This window comes from Echinops telfairi, unplaced genomic scaffold (genome assembly GCF_000313985.2).
Source record: "Echinops telfairi isolate 266 unplaced genomic scaffold, ASM31398v2 ScPeMD7_7469;HRSCAF=8507_1, whole genome shotgun sequence".
NCBI lineage: Eukaryota > Metazoa > Chordata > Mammalia > Afrosoricida > Tenrecidae > Echinops > Echinops telfairi.
The window spans coordinates 130,344,214-130,357,328 of record NW_022111373.1 but is presented as its reverse complement, the minus strand read 5'-3'; the positions used below and the strand labels follow the sequence as shown (position 1 = coordinate 130,357,328).

At 42.6% G+C, this 13,115-nt stretch overlaps 1 protein-coding gene across 1 annotated transcript in view; it reads right to left on the bottom strand.

Annotated features, from left to right (window-relative positions):
• Nucleotides 1-8,661, bottom strand: part of CDH12 (cadherin 12) — a 532,964-nt gene extending 524,303 nt beyond the window's left edge. The window contains exon 1 of the mRNA XM_004698091.2: nt 8,454-8,661. The gene's annotated coding sequence lies outside the window, so the exon portion shown is untranslated. The remainder of the gene's footprint in view (nt 1-8,453) is intronic.
• Between the last annotated feature and the right edge of the window lie 4,454 nt (nt 8,662-13,115).

The window sequence follows — 13,115 nt, the reverse complement described above, 5'->3', positions numbered from 1 at the left end:
GCATGCAAGATCCTTTAAAGGAACGCATCAATGTGCCTATAAAAGAGGGGTCAACAAATCTTTTCTGAAAAGACCAAATGAGAACGAGTTTCTCCTGCGTCGGCCCAATGATCTCCTTGTGCAAGTAGCGTGCCTGCAGCCACAGACAACACAGAAACAAACGGCCGTGGCTGTGCTTCAGTAGGAGTTCTATTTAGAAACGCAGGCAGCAGGCTGGATGAGGCCCATGGGCTGTAGTTTTCTCACCTTTCTAAAACCAAATTAGGCTGGTGGCTATCCACGGTCAGAAGGGACCAGTGTTTCAAGTATTGTTACCCTCCTCTCAACATACTTAAAACAACCAGAGGAAGAGATTCCACTCGTGCTGTTGCCCCACCCTGCTCCCTGAATGAATTCTCTTTGAGAAACACCCCGTTCTTCGTGGACGTCCAAATATGTGCTTCCCAAACCCAAATGTTTGAATATAGACACAGTGTCTGAATCCACTGGTTATTATTGATAAGGAACAGATTCCCTATCATATTCCTTATGTGGATGAGGATAGAAAATGTTGCTGATGTTCCCCAATCGACAGATAAAGAACTACAAAGAGGTTTCCTGTTTATAGGACCTGTTATGCGGGGGATTTCCAATTTTCCGCCCACGTTTTCGAAGTCCCTTCTTTTCCTTTCCTGAGCATCTCAGCTCCTGCAAGCGTCTTGTCACCCTTTCTCTTGTGTTTCTCAGGGGAGTGCTGTGCAGCTGGTGCATTCAGTCTCCCAGGCTAAGACGCAAACACTCACTGGCCTGGAGGCCCCTCTGACTCACGGCTACCCTACAGGACAGGAGAAGTGTCCCCATGGTCTGTGAGACAGTCACTCTTTATGGAGTAGAAAGCCTTGCCTTTCTCTCACAGAGTGGATGGTAGTTGCAAACCACTGTCCTTGCAGTTAGCAGCAGGCAGCCCGATGCTTAACCACAATGGCACCAAGGTGCCTTTTGCCACATCTCAAGGAGCATCAAAACCTGGTTTAGAAATTACCACTGAGTTGGCAAGTCCTTGGAGCTTTCAAGTGCTCACAGAGGATTTGAACTCATGGAGTGGGGCATCAAACCTATAGGTGAAAACTTCCCCCAGTCCTGTTCCAACCACTGTCTGCCAACACCGTGATGATGTGAGAGAGGCAGTAAGTTTCGCTCTTTTCCTTTCCCAGGCACACAGTTACACTCGGTTGGATGTGGTCATGGGGTCCGAACCCACAGAGGAGAATGAGGATGAGGGGACAAATACTCAGCACTGCACATTGTTATGAGGGTGATGTGGCTCTAGACGACTTTTACACACCAGGGTCATTCTTCTGAGATAGCATGTGCCTCTGTGGGAAATGATTCTCTTTGCCACTGGGTTAGACAATTAGCCAGGATAACACAACCCCATGATTTTACCACCAGAGCCAGTGCCTTCCTCTCTGCGCCTAGGCATCTGGGTGAATCAGTAAATCCTCCACGTGCATGTGATGCAACTAAGCTCCTTTCATTCCTGAGAGTAATGCTGGACTACCCTATAAGCTAGGTCAGCATTGGCTTATTTGTGCTTATGTACTGAACTGTCGTGAATAATCTCACTTTTCTTCCTTTTAACCCCCTGAAAATTTTGCTTCTGGCTGGCTGGACCTCTGTCTCTCTTCCAATTCCAGAGCATCTTCATACAGAAGCAAATCTCTTTCTAAATGTACAGCCCCTGATGGGGACAGAGTGCCCAGTAAGCAAGTTCAGCGTGTGCTTCCTAGTGCATACTTAGAAATCTTGTAGTGAATTTTTTCAGTGAGCTTCACCATCTCTTTATGAGGTAATCCACCCCTGCCTGGTAGCCTTCTGACTACCACTGCTAGACACCCCAACCCAAACTCGGCGCCATCAAGCTCAATGCGGACTCCTGGCAACAAGCTGTGGCTTTCCAAGCCTGCAACTGTTCTGCAGGGGTAAAAAGCCAAGCCTTTCTCCCAAGGAGATGCTGGTGGTTTCAAACTGTTATTGCCAGCTATTTCTTAATTTCTCTTCCTGCCCATCAGCTACAAGTCACCTACACTGCATCTCAGAGTTAAAGCTCCCAAGTCAGAAGTTTGTTAACTAACAGAAAACATAACTTTTTCAACCAGGAACTTCTGTAAGGCTTCTTTGAATCAGTGGCTACTTTAGAGATGACGGTCTTCTATCTGGCCATACTCATCTCTGTTCAAATCCACTGTGGCCAGTGGGTCAGAGACACCCGGGGAGCTCTAGGCATTGCAGCCTTTGAAGCACAACAGCAATCTACTTTTACAACCAGGTTCATTCTTCTAGAAAGCAACCTAACCACACACACACACAAACGGTTTCTCCCTTGTTCTTATACACAGCTACAAGGATCATCCAATTTCAAAAATGAAATGTAAGCTAACTGTAAGGTTGGGAACATAAGTACTGTATATAAAAGGAGTGTGCTCTATATTAAGAAGGCCTGGGGGCACTGTGCGGTAAGTGTTAGATTGCTAACTGCATGGTCAGTGGTTCAAATCCAACACTTGTTGCTCAGTGGAAAGTTGGAACCATCTGTTCCCATCAGGAGGTACAGACAAAGAAAGCACACACAGTTTCCATGAGAACATATTTGTACACACAGTATATTGGCATGGAGGTGCCAAAAATTAAGGCTAGAGTCAGAAGAAGATGTAAAACATGCATTATCATTGCTGCTGTCAGATGGACGTTGGCTGAAAGCCGACAATAACAGCAAGATATTTATATGTTATTGTCTATGGAAGGGCATTCCACTGTGTGTAGCATAACAGACTCTGGATAGGCTTGAGAAGAATGGGGATCCCAGAGCACTTAATTGTGCTCATGCAGAACTTGCATATGAATGAAGTGGCAGTTGTGGAAACAGAACAAGAGAATACGAATACGGCATGGTTTAAAATCAGGGGAAGGGTGCATCAGGGTTGTGTTCTCTCGCCATATTTATTCAATCTGAATGCTGAGCAAATACCTAGAGAAGCTGGATTATACGAAGAGGAATGTGGCACCGGGATTGGAGGAAGGCTTATGAACAACCTGAAAGAAGCAGCTGAAAGAAACATGCTGTGACGACAGTGAGGAGGATTGAAGCCCTTCTGAGGAAGAACAAGGATTGCAGTCTTCAGTATGGATGACAAGTCAGCGTAAAGAAAACCAAACACTCACAACTGGAGCAGTATGTAACTGGTGCAGGATAAAAGAAGAAACGATTGAGGTTGTCAAGGATTTTATCTTGCTCAGCTGCACAACTGATGTTCATGGAAGCATCAGACAAATGTGACAACAAATGTGTAAACAAAGCTTGGCATCGGGCTAACCTGGTGCAGCGGACTTCTTGAACAGTTAAAAAGCAAGGGTGTTACTTTGAAGACTGAGGTGTGCCTAACCCAAACCTAGAAGCAGAAATTATGATTTAGGAATTGGTAGGGAGGAAAAGCTAATTTGTTCACTCAAAACAAAAACAAACACAATGTCAGTGCCATTGAGTAAATGTGAACTCATAATGATGTAGAGGTCAGGGTCCAACTGTCCCTGAGTGGGCTTCTGAGACTCTAATTGTTCATGGGAGTGGGGAGGCCAGGCTTTCTCCCTAGGAGACCTTTCTGAAAGCAGAGCCCAAAGCATAACTACGACTTCACCAGAGCTCACTACTAGTCCGCGAGGGCTTACGTTGCTTATCGGATGATCTAAAGTCATCATCAAGAACAAAAGGAAGTTAGTTGCATTATGCCATTTAGCAAAAAAGCAGACACAAATCCACCAATCTGGCTAATACACACACACACACACACACACACACACACTCCCCAATTCACACCAATTTCATCTTTTCAGAGGCTTGGGAAAATTTGGAGGTGCAATATGTTCTAGTGTTACATCCTAACCTTTAGTTAACATCTCAGCACGTCTCAGGATGTGACAATCATTTAAGATGAGATTTTCTAGGTTCAACCCTAATGTTATAAAAGTTCTCCCTTAAAAAAAAAAAAAGTTCTCCCTTTTTTGTGATAAGAGTGGACCCAGTTTTAGTTTGGGGAACAGTGTTGCCTTATCAACACATTTAACTGCAGCAAATCATTGCATATCTATAGGAAGGTTTACTTAAAGTCAGTAAAAAAGATACATTTCTGTGTATTTATATCTACTTTCTTACAGTTTGCCTTATAGCCTTCCTTTTCAGCTGTCAGTTCATCAATATGTGTGTGTGTGTCTCTTGCCATTAATATGAATACCCTTTAGCTGCTTTTGATCACTCCTTTTAATCTTCTTTCCAAATGCCCTCATACTGCCTCTGAGTTGGGCTGCTAACTGCAAAGTCGGCAGTTCAAAACCACCAGCTGCTCTGCCACAGAAAGAAGGGTGTTCTACTCCCATAAAGATACACAGTCTCAGAAACTCACAGAGGCAGTTCCACTCTGTCCAATAGGCTCTCTATTAGTCACTCCTGACTTGATGGCAATGAGTTTTTGTTTTGTTTTTGGAGGCTGCTTTTGATCAATCATTTTTATCACCTTTCAAAATAAGTAGTATTGGATTTGTGTCTCTACATTTTATTTAATTTAAAGTGAGTTAGTCTGCCTCTCTTAGAAAATGTACGCAAGATGTCCCCAGGTTGTGAACAACCCATTTATGGGAAAGTCCTGCTCGCTCTTTAATGTCATGGAAAGTTGCCCTCCCTTCCAAATGACCGAACTAGCCTCTACTCGCCACAGAGTCGTCACCGCAGTCACCTTCGCTCGATGAACATGCAGCCCTTAAGGAATTGAAAAGACAATCCTGAGTTTTGTCAAGAGCACAGGTCCCGAAACGTATTCGGCCCATAGCCCCCTTTTCAGGGAAAAAAAAAGCTTAGCGCTCCCCTGGTGATGTAACTGTTTGTACTCTAGCCCATAATTCAGGAGAAGGTATAGGCATCTCCTTTTGCAGCTCCCTTGGGTTTTTCTAGCGTTCCCCAGGAGTGGTGTCAGCCACTTGGGGAAACACTGCCCTAAAGTTAAGACAGAAGATGAACTCTACGTCCCTGGTCTGATTTACCTGCAAATTCAAGAAGACACAATTAAAAATAGCTCTTTCATAACTCTAGGACTATGCCTGCAGTAAAGATATTAAAGTTCAATGGTGATTACCCAGATAATAGAATGCCCCCCCCCACAATTCATTAGAAAGTAGAATCCGCTTAAAGCAAAGGACTGAACACTAACCTCATTCATAATTTAAAGGAACAGTTTATATGTTTGTTCCTAACACAGTTGATTATGAAATTTATACAATCCTTTATTTTGAGTCAGCCACTGACTGAATTGTTCTGAAGGTAATACAATTAAGTTATAAATGATTTACCGTAGTATAACTTGAACTGATTTTGAACCATAAGTCGACTAATTACAATGGACACTCGACCCATTTATGCACTAGATCCTAGCACACATTTCCTTATGTGAAAAATTGGAATAAATAGCTTTTGCTGTATCCTTTTGATGTGATGATCATAGAATCACAGATGCCAAATACATATCCTAGATATCTGGTATTTAGCAGGCATGCACAATTTGCTAGGTGCTATCCTTCTCTGGTATCTTGGTGGTTTGCAGTGGACTGTGACCCACAAGGAGGGCAGTTTGAAACCTCCAGTGGCCCCCAGGGCTTCCTATGCTTCTGAATTACAGAAACACCTAAGGGCAGCTCTACCCTGTCCAATAGAGTTGTTGTGAGTGGATATTGACTTGATGGCAGTCAGTGTGGTTTTAGCTTACCAATTTGCATCATCCTTTATTGAAAAGGCCATGGTACATATTGATGAGTAGATGTTAAATCTTCAGTCAAGATTTAGAAAGTTTTAACATGTTTTTATTTGCTTCCTTTTGAAGTTTCCTACTGTAATGAGTTTTATCTGATCCTGTTTTCTGATCTCCCAGAAAGAATCAATTCCAGTCAAATGAAAGGAAATACAGACATTGAATATGAAAACTATACAGTATACTATACATGTTTAAAAAAATAGAAAGCAAAGGAAGACAGATTGAGAATTTTGATGCTAACAAATGTCAACAATTCCTTAAAGGGTCCCCAGGAATCCCGGTGGCATAGTGGTTATGCTGTGTGTCCAAGGTCAGTCATTTGAAACCAGCAGCAGCTTCGAGGCAGAAAGACAGGGGTTCCTACACTCTGCAAACAGTTCCTGTCTCTGAAACTCACAGGGGCAGTTCTACCCTGTCTACAGCTTGGCCTTGAGTTGGCATAGACTCCAAGTCTGTGAGGTTTGTTGTTTTTTAATTTAAAGGGTTCTATGTTAGGAATTGCCCAGAGGGGAGTTTAAATGCTACCCAAGAGGCTCTCTGTTGTTTTACCAGCCTCTGTGATGCAAATCAAGACTCAGGAACAAGAGCAGTGGAAGAATAACCAAGCCCTGTAAAAACGGAATAAACACTCTGAAGAACTACAATTGTCTTCCTATTTTTATTTGTAAATGCAAACCTTTCCTTAACCATTAAATGTATCCTTGCATAGTCAAAGGCATTACTGAAATGATCCTGTCAAATTTCATTGGATGTGCTGCTCCATCAGTTTTGAACTAGGCATAAGGGATACACTTTAAGACTTAACAGCTAAGTGTTTCCAGCAATGTACAAGTTTGTTACTAGGGATGGTAGCTCTGATTGTTTAGTGTTGCCTTTTCTGGGCCTGGGGTCTTTAAGAAAAAGAAGTGGAGGAGGAGAGGGCAGCAGTTAGAGACCTAGGGGTGGTAACTATAGTCAAAACACTCCTCTCCGTGTCTGATGACAAACCTTTCCCCAGGAAGGGACTCACAGTACTGCACAGAGAGGTAAATGTCTGCAGGCTCGGACTGAAAACCTACAGCTAACTCATGACTACACACCAGTGCTTCTGAGACTTGAAAATGTTTTATTCCTGGGGCTCGTCAGTAACATCAACATCAGCCCGAAAAGCTCCCCCACCCCGGAAAGCTCCCCAGAGGATTTCTGAAGGCGAGCCAATTAACATCCGCAGTGTTCTGACAGCTCTGTCCAATGGCCCATCTCCTGGTATCCAGAAGCAGGAGGAGAATCAACATTTCAGGAGGTTTGAATGCTCACTCTAGAAAGGCTCAGAGGAAACAGTACTGTGCACAGCTTCACACAAAGGCAGCTTGGTATTTGCATTTCACTTTCCTATTACAAACGAGTTCGTGAAAGTCCTCTTTAAGAGTATGCGCCTATAACAACAGGTAATTCTATTTGTGACGCTTTGTTTCCACTTTGACAAATCTTTTTAAAGTTTCAGTACCCTATAATAAGATGAACAGTTGGGTTTCTTGATGTGCTTAGAGTGATAATCAATAAAGTGTAATATCATTACATTGACTGGATTAGCCAATCATTCTGGACTATGTGAAAATTTATTACAAAGTAGGCTAAAGCCTTCAGACCCTATTTATATGTGCAAAGGAACACAGAAGCCTCAGAGTTTAGATGACTAATTAATTCAAACTTTGAAATGAGTGACCTATATGAGTTACCAGATATGTTTAAGAAATGTCAGAAAAATGGGTATAGAAGTAAGACATGCTCCGGTGACTCAAACTCCCCAGTCAGATGCAAACTCAACTTCAATTTACTATTGTCTTACAGCAAAGAGCAACTGCAAGCATCCCGCTGGAAATTTCACGATAGAAGTAATTAACCATCCACCTTATTATACAATTCTACTTTCAAAATAAGCATCTGAGGAGGAAGCATTTAAGTTTCCTTCACTTCTGCTTTTATTGCGATCATTTTCTGAGAGGAATCCCTCTCTCCTGTACACGAAACGAACTATAAGCCGGACCAAGGTTATCTTCAATCTCCTCAGTGAATTATTCTTGAAAGTTAAACTCCAAACTCCACCTTTTGTATTTGAACTCCTCAAGGGACACTAAAATAACACATATATTTGGAGGTTTCGAATGAAAGCCCGAGGTGGAGGGGAGGTCGGAAACACTGCTGAAGTAGAAACTGCACAAACACTGCAATTCACCTTTGCAAATTTCCTTTCCATTTAATTGAACTTTGAAGCTTTCAGACTCAGATCTTTTACCGGCTGGCTCAACAAGACACTTCTATCAGAATTAAGTTACCTTTTGGACCACATAGTGCTCTAAACAGATGATTAAAAAGGTAAAATCAGCAATGAGTCCTCCTTTCAGATACCCTTTTGATTTTCTCTGAAGCAAGTCTCAATGATTTGATCTCCTAAAGAAAGTGCCTGGGAATGCCATGATTCCCCAGCGCTGGCTGCCATTCTAGGACACTTGCTTATCAACCAGCCTTTTCCTGACATAAACAGCCACTAGCTGCAGTGCAGAATGTCAGTGTAGTCATTTAGAACTTTCAATGCAGAAAGCCGGGGCAATGCAGTCACCCAGATAAAGCAGCACTTACCTTAATTGAAATATATTCTCCGTGAACGAGATGAGAAATCAGGCAAATCAAGCGTGACTGGGGTGGGGGGATCGAAGTTTTCAATCAACACCTTCCAAGTAGCTGCATCCTGGGCCCCTTCGGGCTGTTTACAGGGAGCTCCTGGCAGTCTGAGGGGGGAGAGAGAGCAGTTGAAATCCTCCGAGGTTCCCAGGGAGCGAAGCAGGACTGAGCCGTGCATCTGCACGGGAGCGAGTCCATGAGCAAGCTCTGGCCATCAGGAGGCTCCCTGGGTCTGTGATAGGCTCCTGTCAAGTCCCGGGAGCCTGGCGATCATCAGTGACCTGATTAGCCTGGAACTCTCTCGGGGCGCACGCAATGCACAGGGAGTCTTGGTGGCTCTCCTGGGAATTGGAAACGGCACCAGGGCCACTTGGGAATCCTGCCTTTTTCCAGCCGAATGGATGAACTACTTCCAGACTGTAATTTGCAAGGGATTAGCTACAGAGTTCCAGTCATCTAAAGAAACACACACACACACACACACACACACACACACACACACACACACGGTGCTTTCTCTTGCTGGGTTTGGAGGTGCATCCGATGTTAGCTCTCAGATACTGTGAAACAATTAATAGGCTGATAGAACTGATTTATAAGGCAAGAGAGAAGAGACATGTTTCAAGCCAAGTGACAGAAGAGAGAGCTGATCTTGTCTATCGCCCTAGCCTGGGACATACTTCCACGTTTAGTTTCACCAACCTGAATTGAGAGGTTTAGCCCAGCTGCCCAGAGGGCAAACCTGCTACGTATGAAATCTTCATCCTAAATAAGCATTTGTGCCAGGTTTACCTTTTTATTTCCCCTCTCTCTCTCCCCCTTTTAAACAGCCACAAGCACCTGAACCATTGCATGGAGAAGTGAGCGCTGCTTGTGTAGTTCTACCAAGAACATTTTAAAATAGTGCCGCACTCACCAGACCACGTGCAGTGTGGCAATGAAGCTGAGGTTGTAAGAGAAAAAGGCATTACACCCACGTGGATACTCTCCTGTGTTCTCAGTGGAAATCCTGATTTCATGAGAGGACCCAGCAAAGGGCATGCCAGGCTCCCAAATGCCACACAACTTTTAAAATGGAGCCGAGCGCCCTTGACAACCTGCAGACACCCATCCCTCATCAGCTCTCTCTGTCACTGAGCCCCCAGCACCGAAAGTGACTCCTTCCCAGAAGAAATCTCACTCTGCCCGAAAGGTCATGGAACTGCATGGCAAGGCCCCAAATGGTTAATTTTCTTCTTCTTTTTTTTTAGACAGCTTTCAGTTTTATCGGAGAAAATTATGCAAATGACAGAAAAAAGAACAGATGAAAAAGTCATTTGCATGTCTTGAGGGTGAGAAAAATCTCATTGCCAAAGAGAAAACTGACAAATGTCCCCGCACAATGAGCCTGGGACGTAGTGTTCAGCACTTCTGTTTCTCCAAGTGGGTTTCACTCTGGACATATGGCATCCCTTCCATGTGTGCACGTGCGAGCAGGCGTGTACAATTGCACTGATGTGTGTGTGTGTGCATGCCCGCGCACACAGAGCATGTTTGTGTGTGTGAGACAGAGAAGAACAGAGAGAAAGAAACTATATAAAAACAGAATGGGAGGATCTATACCGTGTGGATAGTGTCAGGTGTATCTTTAGAAAACTCAAAATTCAATAGAGGAATGCACAATAGTCTGCGTGAGTGTGCAAGAGAAACAGATGAAGAGGAGGGAGACTATAGTTACACTGCTATCTTTAAAACCTCAACTTTCGGTAAAGGGATGTACAAATTTTTTCTTAATATGATAGGGAAATCGTTCACAATCTGGGCTCCAAGAACATGTGCCAACACATATCTCATTCATATAGAAGCTCATCGATGGAACCTCTATCAGACGTGGAAGCTCAGTGTGGTCCAGTTCTTATGAACAGGACACAGAAACTGAAAGGAGATACCAGGAGCAGCTCCCGAGGTTTGCCCTGTCAGGTGCAGAGGAGGTCTCTTGCTCCCTCAGCTGGTGCAGGGTGAGAACTGACAAGAACAATTCCAGGCAAAACCCTCTCTAAAGAGGAAGACAGCCTTTGCTAAGACTGGCACTCCTTATACAATCAGAGATGGACATCACAGTGTGCTAGTAAGAAAAATAAAAAGTGCTTTAAATTGAAATGGGCGCACCTGAAACATTAATAGTAAACATGGGACATATATACTAGATTTCTTTTCAGAGAAACCCAAATAGTCCTCAGCACAGCAGTTAGAAATGAGTTTCTTCTGGACACAGAGATACTGGGGTTTGCATAGGGATGTCCTCAAAGCACATATATTCCCATAGTCATGTTGATTTACTGCAAACCAACACTCTGCTGGCATCATGGGAATTCTGGCTCATGATGACAATATGGGGCAGAGTGGAAATGTCCCCATAGGTTTTCTGAACCTAGAAATATTTTTTGAAGCTGATTGCGTCATTTTTCACTTTAGAAAAGCTGGTGACTTTGAGCCATTCACCTGTAGGCTTGAAGCCCCCAAAATAACTTACTATGCAAGGAGGCTTCATTTGACTTACCTAATGGCCTGATTTTAAAAGCTCAAATTTTTCATCCATCACATTCAAAAGAAATCTTTCTTAGTGACTAGGAAAAGTACACATTAAATTAAATGTATGTCCAACGAAACAGATGCCACCTGGAGATCTTAGATTGCATAGGGTATCATTGGAAGTACTTTTTATTTATAAAATCCCAGGAACCTTCACTCTATTTTCTAAGGAGAGTCTGAGAAATTCTTCAGTATTGCATTTTAACCTGTGTTGTACCAGTCACCTGCTTCAGATGCAGGGACATGCCAGTGGGACACTATTACTAGACATTTACTTTTTAAATGTTACTAAAAATACATTAAGCTAAATTTATTCCCATTTCTTTTAACTCAGTCCTCCCAAGGGAGAGTACGGTGTAAAAGATCAATAGGACTATGGATATATATATTCATGCCATGGCTCTTTTTTCTCTAATTTATCACAGCACTATTCAGAATGTCAAATATAGAGAAACAACCTAAATTCCTAGTAGTGGAAGAATGGACGGATAAACATCCACACAGTGCGATACTACACATCATAAAAATAAAACATATATATATATATATACATATATATATATATGTTTTATATATAAAATAAAACATTTATATATATAAATATGCATATTCATATGAACAGGAGTACCGAGCTGTGACATTTTGGGTCAGCAGTTCAAAACCACCAGTAGCTCTGTGGGAGAAAGACTGAGCTTTCTATTCCAGGAGATAATGCCAGTCTCAGAAACCCACAGCAGGGTTGCTATGGGTCAGTATTTATTCTATAGCAATGAATTTTGTTGTTGTTATTGTTGTTATATAGATGATGGAACCCTGATGGCATAATGGTTACTCATTGGGCTGTGATCCATATGGTCAGAAGTTCCAAACCACCGGCAGGTCTGATGGAGAAAAAACAGACTTTCTACTACTGTAAACAGTTACAGTCTGGGAAACTCATGATGCTCTATGAGTTGACATCTGACTTGATGACGCAGCACACACACACGACAGGATATGTGTGTGTGTGTGCACACTAGATATCATTGAATGTGGGGTGGGGCCCGCAGGGGGTGAAGTTCTGAAACTGGGCCAGGGTAATAAGCGGAGAGGACACTAAGATTAATTAATATTAACAGTGTTCAAAGGCTTACTGGTCCAGAAGGACATTATGAAGAGAAGTGGCATTGAACTCATCATCAAAACGACATTTCAAGCTCTATCTTGAAGTATAATGCTGTATGTAATACAATAATGTCTATCCATGCACTAGGAAATCCAGTCCATAGAATTATTATTCACATGTATGCAACAACCTCTAAAGTAAATGATACTGACATTGAAGAATTCTACAAAAATGTTCAGTCTGAAATTTACCAAACGTGCAATCAAGATGCATTGATATCATTGGCCATTGGAAGTTAAAATTGAAAAAAGAATAAAGAATGGTAGGTGGAAAATAGAGTCTTGCTGGTTAAAAAAAAAGAAGCCAGAGATCATATGTCAGAATTTTGCATGACCAATTACATATTCATGTACATGTAATATTTTTTCAAATGTAACTTTTTTCCTTAACAACACATACAGTGACTATACACATGAGCTTTTCCAGAATAAATACACAGAAAATAAATTCACTGTAGCCATGGGAAGAAACAACAGAGACCCTGAAGACCAGCAGCTAAGAGCCAGGCAGGGCTCACCACCAACAGATACCCTCCATTGCCCACATGTAAGTTCAGTTGGAGGTGAAGACAATGAAAACAGGTCCATGAGAGCTAACACACAACCTGGAGGATATGTCATTTGATTTTCAAGAGCATCTCACGAAGTGACTTTCCATCGTGAACACTAATGAAAGAAGACATTATGGATATCATACGCTTCCTCCCCCAAACTACCAGGACCCCAATTCTACCTTGCAGATCTAGCTAGACCAGATGATGCACAGCGGTACAGATGGGAATTGGAAACGCAGGGAATCTAGGACAGATGAACCACTCAGGACCAGGGGTGACAGTGGTGATACCAGGAGGGAAGGGGGGTGTAGAAAGGGGGAATTGATCACAG